This window comes from Nannobrachium achirus (genome assembly GCF_963921795.1).
Source record: "Nannobrachium achirus genome assembly, chromosome: 2".
NCBI lineage: Eukaryota > Metazoa > Chordata > Actinopteri > Myctophiformes > Myctophidae > Nannobrachium > Nannobrachium achirus.
In genome coordinates, this window is record NC_137811.1 from 28,280,052 (window position 1) to 28,288,989 (window position 8,938).

Sequence of the window (8,938 nt, forward strand, 5' to 3'; positions counted from 1 at the left end):
TCCAGGAGCTGCTCACCAGCTTCTACCGGAATGGAGAGCACCTCCCACGGTCACCAGCCCATTCGTCTATAACTTATTCGCCTTAACAGATTTGGTCCTTTCGCCTGGCCAGGCATTTTGCCTGGCTGCCACGCTGTGGGCAGACAGACAGACAGGTAGACAGACAGACAGACAGACAGACAGACAGACAGACAGACAGAATTTGGCACAGAGCAGAGGAGCGCGAACCAGACACAGAACGTTTGTGCTTGCACCCACCCATCTTACAAACCTTCTTCACCATAATAAAGCAGCAGTAGTAGGCTATCTTCCAAATCAAATTGTATGATGTATATATCAGGAGGACATCATGTCATGACTCATGACCTTGCGCAGCAGTGCACGTATCAATTAATTAATTATTTAGACACTGATTCCAAAGCTCTAATCTGTATGTCTGCTCAATTCTGCTGTAAACATAATGTTGGACTTCGTTCCATTTTGGGGGCTGGGCGGCCAACAAAGTAAATCGTCACTGTCGGGCAGAAACCTTGTATCTCCAAGTTTCAAATGTGTACATTTTTTCGCAAAGCCCTGCTTCATCAAACAAGGCTGTCGCACAAAAGTAGTGAAAACAGCCGATCTACAAGCACACAACGCCTCTTTAATTACTTTATTAAATGATAAATACAAAACAAACGGTTTTCTACCCGACAACGACAAATTATAACTCAAGTAATTGGCCCACTGGCTTGTCACTTGTCATGATCTGAAATGGCAAATCTTTGAGTAGCAGCAGCGCTATGGAGAGAGATCTCTCTCTATAGCGCGCAATTAGGGCCTCTCCAACTATTTTTCCCGGGCTGAATCAGGGGCCCAGCATGTCCCTGGTTCTCAACCTGTGGGTCAGTACTCTGTTAACTGTTACTCTTGTTGCATCGAGGGCAGACGTTTTGAAAATGGTGCATTATCTTGTGGAAGAATACATGGAAAATATATATATAAGCTGTATCACAATACACAATCTTATCACGATTCTTTCTCATGTTGGTTTTTATGTTTATCTTTCAAGTTACTTAACAGTCAACCTCCTACAAGATAACAAAAAATAAAAGGGAAAAAGGATGAGGTTTGACTACTGATTTAGACGAAATTGCTAATTCTCTGTATTAACAATTCAACATGCATTGTATCACGATATATACTGTATATAATATATCTGAAGAGGCGTATCAACGATATGTATCACCAAATGCCAATTGTCTTTGTAAGCTTCAGGTGGTTGTTATGGTAACGCCTGCTGTCAATCAAATTGTTGCCTTCATCTGTCAATCACTGTTGGTTTTCGACCGTGTTATGCTGTGCTGGTGCTTTTGTTTTAAGATCTTTTGCATGTTACTGTTTTTGTATCAATAAATGATTTTTCATATCCAACTTAATATCTACTCTCTGGACTTACTAACCACACACTACATGCGTGTATGTTTTATGCTTGTTGCCCGCAGTAGAGCTTATTGGTAAGCCGTGAGTCAGATGATAAACCTTTGTGCTGTATACAGTATGTCTGCTTTACAGTAACAATTAGTGTGCTATTACATAGTAATAATGCAGTGATACAACTAAGCAGTTAAAATTAGCCAAAAATAGCAGATCTACAAGCTCACAATGCCTCGCGCTGCGAGGCCGTGTGAGTTTGTAGATCGGCTATATTCGGCAAAGAGTTTCGTGTCGTGGAGAAAAAGAGCAGACCAAGTACAGAGTGAAAGGTCAAGTTTATTAAGTATTGACGGTTCAAGTGGTTACAGTAAATACTCTGATGATTTTGCTGTCAAATAATGGAACTATGGAATCACTGAAAAGGTTATAGGGGTCCCTGCTTCATTTCTCTCTCAACTAAAGGGTCCTTGGCCTGAACACATTGAAGACCTCTGCTGTAGAGCTCTGTAGACCCTGATATTAGATAGGTGATAGTGGAGGGTTTAGCACACAACACTGTAGAGCTCTGTAGACCCTGATGTTAGATAGGAGGGTGTGGAGTCTATGGTTATCATTCACTATAGGTTATCATTCACCATCGTCGGCAGGTTAATATTCACCAGTGTCAGCAGTTAATCATTCACCAGCGTCGGCAGGTTAGCATTCACCAGCCTCGGACTAATGGGACATCGGACTAATAACATTAAAAAACGCTGCACGCCCCATCTAATGTATCTGTTAATAGACTGAATGTCCTTTTGGACATTAGGATGTCCTAACCCTAACCCTAACCCTAACCCTGTCCGCCGTCTGTCTGCACTGATACTAAACAGTGTCACCACCCACCACCATGGTAATAGCCGCATACTGAAACAATGCACAAATTATATTTGTCATGACTGACATCACTGATACTAAACAGTGCCCAAAATGACTGACATCACGGAGTTGTCACAGACTGGCATGGGCACAGAACACCAAATATGGGCATAACAGAGAGCCAGATATAGATACAATGGGTATTACACAACTTTATCTGAGCTTTATGAAGTTTATAATGAAGTTCATAGTGTATAATGACATCTTATCATAAATACATAAAACTTAATGAAGTTCTTTCTTTCTTTCTTTTTCCTTTATTAATTCAGGGGAGCCCATTGAGAGCAAGCTCTCTTTTTCAAGGACACCCTGATCACATCATAAAAAACCACACAAGCAATGTAAAATACAATAGACAATCAAACCACAGTATAACGTTACAGATGCAGGAAGTACATAACATATAATATAGTTCTTACACAAAACATGTGCATTCACTATGTAGTGTGCCCTCAAGGAGCACTTTAAATGTCCCTATAGAGACCAATCGAACCAGTTTCAGAGATTCCTGAAGTTTATCCCACTTGTGTGGAGCATAATACTTGAAGGCCGTCTTTCCTTGCTCACTATTCATAGTTGGACAGGAATACCTAATGAATACCTGTGAGCGAGTTGCATGTCCAGTGACTATTGGTTCTACCAATGTGGATAAATACAAAGGAAGTTTACCACAGAAGGCCTTATAAATAAATAAAATACAGTGTTGCTCTCTATGAACTGTGAGAGATGGCCAACCTACTTTTTCATATAATAAACAATGATGGGTAAGATAATCATCACCAGTTATAAACCGCAAGGCACGGTGGTAGACAGCATCAAGAGGCTTCAGTGTGGAGAGTGAGGCATGCATGTACACAGCACATCACCATAATCAAAGACCGACATTATAACAGATTGTTCAGCGAGAGAGAGAGAGAGAGAACAAAGAAAAGTCTGACGATTTGATAACCCTAACCCTACAGCCCATTAGTCCGAAACTAGTGAATGCTTCTGGTGAATTCTAACCCTAAACTTAACCCTAACCAATGTAGGACTAATGAACCTTTGTAGTTATGGGTAGTCCCCTCAGATACAGGGGTCCCCATCCTAAATACTACAGGGTAGTATCAACATCTGTTGTTCATTGGCTAGTTGAAAATAGCATATCTTCTAAGGTTCTGGGTTCAACGTTAAACGTTTTCAGGCCAAGGAGGTCCCTATAACCTTTTCAGTGATTCCATAGTTCCATTGTTTGACAGCAAAATCATCAGAGTATTTACTGTAACCACTTGAACCGTCAATACTTAATAAACTTGACCTTTCACTCTGTACTTGGTCTGCTCTTTTTCTCCACGACACGAAACTCTTTGCCGAATATAGCCGATCTACAAACTCACACGGCCTCGCAGCGCGAGGCATTGTGAGCTTGTAGATCTGCTATTTTTGGCTAATTTTAACTGCTTAGTTGTATCACTGCATTATTACTATGTAATAGCACACTAATTGTTACTGTAAAGCAGACATACTGTATACAGCACAAAGGTTTATCATCTGACTCACGGCTTACCAATAAGCTCTACTGCGGGCAACAAGCATAAAACATACACGCATGTAGTGTGTGGTTAGTAAGTCCAGAGAGTAGATATTAAGTTGGATATGAAAAATCATGTATTGATACAAAAACAGTAACATGCAAAAGATCTTAAAACAAAAGCACCAGCACAGCATAACACGGTCGAAAACCAACAGTGATTGACAGATGAAGGCAACAATTTGATTGACAGCAGGCGTTACCATAACAACCACCTGAAGCTTACAAAGACAATTGGCATTTGGTGATACATATCGTTGATACGCCTCTTCAGATATATTATATACAGTATATATCGTGATACAATGCATGTTGAATTGTTAATACAGAGAATTAGCAATTTCGTCTAAATCAGTAGTCAAACCTCATCCTTTTTCCCTTTTATTTTTTGTTATCTTGTAGGAGGTTGACTGTTAAGTAACTTGAAAGATAAACATAAAAACCAACATGAGAAAGAATCGTGATAAGATTGTGTATTGTGATACAGCTTATATATATATTTTCCATGTATTCTTCCACAAGATAATGCACCATTTTCAAAACGTCTGCCCTCGATGCAACAAGAGTAACAGTTAACAGAGTACTGACCCACAGGTTGAGAACCAGGGACGTGCTGGGCCCCTGATTCAGCCCGGGAAAAATAGTTGGAGAGGCCCTAATTGCGCGCTATAGAGAGAGATCTCTCTCCATAGCGCTGCTGCTACTCAAAGATTTGCCATTTCAGATCATGACAAGTGACAAGCCAGTGGGCCAATTACTTGAGTTATAATTTGTCGTTGTCGGGTAGAAAACCGTTTGTTTTGTATTTATCATTTAATAAAGTAATTAAAGAGGCGTTGTGTGCTTGTAGATCGGCTGTTTTCACTACTTTTGTGCGACAGCCTTGTTTGATGAAGCAGGGCTTTGCGAAAAAATGTACACATTTGAAACTTGGAGATACAAGGTTTCTGCCCGACAGTGACGATTTACTTTGTTGGCCGCCCAGCCCCCAAAATGGAACGAAGTCCAACATTATGTTTACAGCAGAATTGAGCAGACATACAGATTAGAGCTTTGGAATCAGTGTCTAAATAATTAATTAATTGATACGTGCACTGCTGCGCAAGGTCATGAGTCATGACATGATGTCCTCCTGATATATACATCATACAATTTGATTTGGAAGATAGCCTACTACTGCTGCTTTATTATGGTGAAGAAGGTTTGTAAGATGGGTGGGTGCAAGCACAAACGTTCTGTGTCTGGTTCGCGCTCCTCTGCTCTGTGCCAAATTCTGTCTGTCTGTCTGTCTGTCTGTCTGTCTGTCTGTCTACCTGTCTGTCTGTCTGCCCACAGCGTGGCAGCCAGGCAAAATGCCTGGCCAGGCGAAAGGACCAAATCTGTTAAGGCGAATAAGTTATAGGCGAATGGGCTGGTGACCGTGGGAGGTGCTCTCCATTCCGGTAGAAGCTGGTGAGCAGCTCCTGGAAGTCCATTTTGTTTCATTGTCCTCAGGCAGTTGCAGATAAATACTCCACAAATCTGTCCACCAAATCCAAATGTAAAGAGTTCAGTCCAAAAGTGCTCCAGTGGTCGCACATGCTGATCCTGCTGTAGACAGATCCATGCTGCTCTCTCGGAGGTCACTGTGGCAATCCAGAGTCAGCCGCAACGTTGACCTTCCTGGCATGTTTGGGCTTCATCTGTGGAGAAAAACAGAGTTTGTGTAAATTTGGAGTGCCCCAACTAATTGCGACTTAAGGTTGCCATGAGAAATGTCACAGCTTATCTCCGTGTAGACGTGTGTGTGTACACATTTTTACATATGGGTTGGTTCCCTTGATACATCCGGTGACATCACCTATGTAAAAGTCCATATATGGGTATTCCCCAGAATCTTTTATGCCCATATATGGAGATTCCTGATTAAGCCCATATCTAACAGAACTGCATAATGGAATTGCCCATATGTGGAGGAAGACAGCCCATATTATGTGCGGCTGGTTCAGACAGGGATCTCCATGTATGGGCATAAAAGGGACGTACAGTACATGGATCTCCATATAGTATATGGGTAACTGGTCCGATATACATCACTGGCCAGATGGCCAAGAATTGTCGCCCTGAGGCGTCTTACTAGTTTAGTAATCGTAATCAAATCGGCACATAATCGCTGGAATTTCTATTAATACCGTGCTAAAGAACTAAAACAGGGTTCCCACAGCTTTTTATCAATTAATTTCCAAAACTGCGCTGCGAGACGTTGTGAGCATGTAGATCGGCTATTTTCACAATTTCTGGCTCTAATATTTGACAATTTGGCCCATGTTTAATTTGCCATTTCAGAGGTATTAACCAAATCAATAACCAAAGACAATGCATAGCTATTTTTTCCAGGGCCTTCCAGGAGCCTTGATCAATTCCAAAACTTTTCCAGTACTGGAAAAATATGATTCTAATCTCAAAATATTTCCAGGAATTTCATGACCGTGGGAACCCTGGTAATAATTGTGACAGGCCTACCTGGTGCTTATGGGGTTGGCTGGGATGATGGTGACGTAGCTGGTCTGTGGGGCTGGGGCACCGTGGCAGCCTGCATCTTCCTCGTCGATGAAGCGAATGTTCTTGGGCCTTTCTTTGAACTGGTAGGCCAGGATGCCCCGCTGGTAGTAATACACACACACACACACACACACACACACACACACACACACACACACACACACACACACACACACACACATTACTCAGGGTTCCCACAAATGTTTTCCAATTAATTTCCAAAACTTTTCCAGAATATTTAACCCAATATACAGGACTATATAACAATAATTCAGCTCAATAACATGTTGCTTACTCCTATGCACAATGCCCAAAGACAGGTAGTGTATGCCAGTGGTTCTCAACCTTTTCAGGCCGTGACCCCGAAATAATCATGTTTTTACTGGGGACCCGGCACCCTGACGAGCACTAAAGAGTTGAGAAATGTTGTATAACACTGTTCTATTGTGAAAATAGCAGATCTACATGCTCACAACGCCTCGCAACGTTGTGAGCATGAAGATCGGCTATTTTCACAATTTCTGCCTCTAATATTCAAAGAATGCATAGCTATTTCTCCTGGACCTTCCAGGACTGTTTCAAAATATTTCCAGTAATTTCATGACCGTGGGAACCCTGCTAAAAATATGCCTTGAATATTTATTTTTAAATTACCTATTTGAAAAGAACACGGTTACCATTTAGCCTGACAAATGTGTAGCTATTCTTTAATCAGAATGTATAAGGTAATAGCTAAACAAATGCCACAATCTGATTAATTGCTTAAATAATTGACAGATTAAACAACGTTTTCAGGCCAAGGACCCATTAGTTGAGAGAGATTGAAGCAGGGACCCCCACAACCTGTTCATAGATTGATTAGATTCCATATAGTTTCATTGTTTGACAGCACAATCATCAGTGTATTTTCATGTCAATTTGTGTTTTCAGATATTTAACCACTTGAACTGTCAATATTAATAAACTTGACCTTTCACTCTGTACTTAGTCTGCTCTTTTCCTCTATTCACCAAAGCTCTCTGCCTAAAATAGGAGATCTGCTATTTTTGGCTAGATTTCTCAGAATATGGACGCTAGGGTTCAAGTGGTTAATAAACAAAAGTTTCTATCACTCAAAGATTTGGAAGACCCCCCTGTAGTAACTCTGGGGACCCCCGGACCCCCTGTTGAAGTAAAGAACAGCGGCTTTACCTATCACTTTAATACTGACAACAAAGCATTCAAGGCATGCTAAGGGGGTCCCTGCTTGCTTCATCCCTCTCTCAGCTAAGCAGGGACCCCTTAGCTTTAATAGGGGGACCCCTTAGCTGAGAGAGAGAGAGAGAGACAAAGCTGCTTAATCTCTCAGCTAACGGTCCCTCTCTGTCAGCTAAGGGGTCCCTGCTTCATCTCTCTCTCAGCTAAGGGGTCCCTGCTTCATCTCTCTCTCAGCTAAGGGGTCCCTGCTTCATCTCACTCTCTCAGCTAAGGGGTCCCTGCTTCATCTCTCTCAGTTAAGGGGTCCCTGCTTCATCTCTCTCAGCTCCCTGGCTGGGGGAGATGTTTAATAATTATTGTTTCCTTTTTTTTTCTATTTTCCCAAATAATTATTAAAAATAAATGAGGAAAAAAAACGGCCTGCTCACATAGGAGGGTAATATGAGTCAACAGAAAAATAATAATGGGTGTTTTTAATGAATCTATCATGGTTAAAATGGAGTTTGAAGTTACAAGTGTGTTTATGTGGAGAGAAGCTCAAAAGCTGTTTCCCTGTTGAGAGTGGAATGTCCCTTTAAGTGAGTCGCAAAGATAAGCATACAGATTACAGACTACACATCCTGACATGTAACAACATAAACCCCCGTCATTGTATCTTACCTGAATGGACTTATACCCAGGAATCGTTCATAAATCCACCACGCTTCTTGTTCCTGATGTAAACAATCCTCCAACAGTCCACACACAGAGCGGAAGACGAAATAGCAGGTCATTCAGTCAACTGTAGGACAAATGCAACTGGCTTAAGGCCGTGGAAGATTGTGATTGGCTCTCTCCACCTTAACCCAGTTGCTTTTTTTATACGCTCGGACTGAAAGACCTGCAAAAAATACTCTCCCACTGCGTGACGCTGGCCCTGTGACGTCAGTCCTCAAAATAGGAAATAACATATTATCGTTTTGCTTACTTTATTCACTCAAAATATAACGTTGGTCCTTGCATTGCACATCCTTGGAAAGCATAAAATCGCCTTATTTTTTACAGAGTCAAGAGATGAGGGTTTCATAAAACACAACTGTAGGACATTAATACAATATCAAGCCAGCCACTCTAGCATATGCGCGGTGCATGCTGGGTAATCCATTTGGATAAATAAATGCTTTTTGCCAAGTCATCCTTTCACATTTGTCTTAACTGTGACCAACATTTAACAGAAGTTACATTTTTAAATTGGATCTGAGACAAAACACTTTTTATATATTATGTTTAATTACGATAGTCATTTGGTCTCGTCTC

At 41.2% G+C, this 8,938-nt stretch overlaps 1 long non-coding RNA gene across 1 annotated transcript; it reads right to left on the bottom strand.

Moving 5' to 3' along the window:
• Positions 1–4,932: 4,932 nt before the first annotated feature.
• Positions 4,933–8,717, bottom strand: LOC308303428. Its single transcript, XR_013962990.1, has 3 exons — positions 8,303–8,717; positions 6,407–6,546; positions 4,933–5,586 (listed from the first exon to the last, which is right to left on the bottom strand). It is a non-coding gene; the product is annotated as an uncharacterized lncRNA (long non-coding RNA).
• Positions 8,718–8,938: the final 221 nt, after the last annotated feature.